This window comes from Tupaia chinensis, unplaced genomic scaffold (assembly GCF_000334495.1).
Source record: "Tupaia chinensis unplaced genomic scaffold, TupChi_1.0 Scaffold000048_1, whole genome shotgun sequence".
NCBI lineage: Eukaryota > Metazoa > Chordata > Mammalia > Scandentia > Tupaiidae > Tupaia > Tupaia belangeri.
Genome location: NW_006159506.1, coordinates 5975279 through 5976271, shown reverse-complemented (window position 1 = coordinate 5976271; position 993 = coordinate 5975279).

Genomic DNA, 993 nt, shown 5'->3' with positions numbered 1-993 from the left:
CTATGAGGCATTTAAGGGAAGAGAAGCAGGGATGATGGGAAAAAGGGTGTGGATGATTTCCTCACCTGAAACTCGCTTGCATTATCAGTGGCTGTACTAAAAAAAAAATCACTTATATAGAGTTTTTACCAGTTTTACACCTAAGCTTTTCTCTAAGAGAGGGTAATAGCTTTATGTAGCCATCTTTCAGAACTTACAAAGTATATGATTCTGAAAGATGCTTACAAGTAAAGGAGCCCTATCTGTGTCCCCAGGTATGCTGCACTTGGGAACTGAGTATCTTTTCAGTCTAGCCACGGCAAAAGAATCCCCTTGTTTTATCCTCTTTGTGTTCATTCTACTCTGGAGGGACTGTTTCTTACTTTTGTCAAGGAAAGTTAAATCATAGGTGAATTCACATCCCAGTAAGCTTAACAAACACATCCAATTATTGCATCAAAAAAAAAAAAAAAAAACCCCCCCCCCCCTAAAATAGAGACCCATCACAATTTTTCCTCAATGGAGTGTGCGGTGTGTATTTTTAGGTGAACTGAAAAAACAGGTGTGAACCAAAGCCAGGTGGCTGCTCCACATTTTTTCAGTCCTTAAACAATGAATTGGCTTCTTTCTTTTTTAAGAATTAAAATTTATTTATCACTATTATTATTATTTAATTTGTTACAGGTATGCTGCCTGTCATGCACTCATCAGAGAGCGAGAGCGAGAGAGCGAGAGAGCGAGAGAGAGAGAGAGAGAAAGCAAACTGTCGGATCTGGATCTCAAACCTCAGTTGACCATCTGTCAGTCCACTGCCTTAACTACCACGTCCCCTGCTGGCCCCCACTTAGCTTCGCTTCTTTTCTTTTCTTTTCTTCTTTTCTTTTCTTTTCTTTTCTTTTCTTTTCTTTTCTTTTCTTTTCTTTTCTTTTCTTTTCTTTTCTTTTCTTTTCTTTCTTTCTTTCTTTCTTTCTTTCTTCTTTCTTTCTTTCTTTCTTTCTTTCTTTCTTTCTTCTT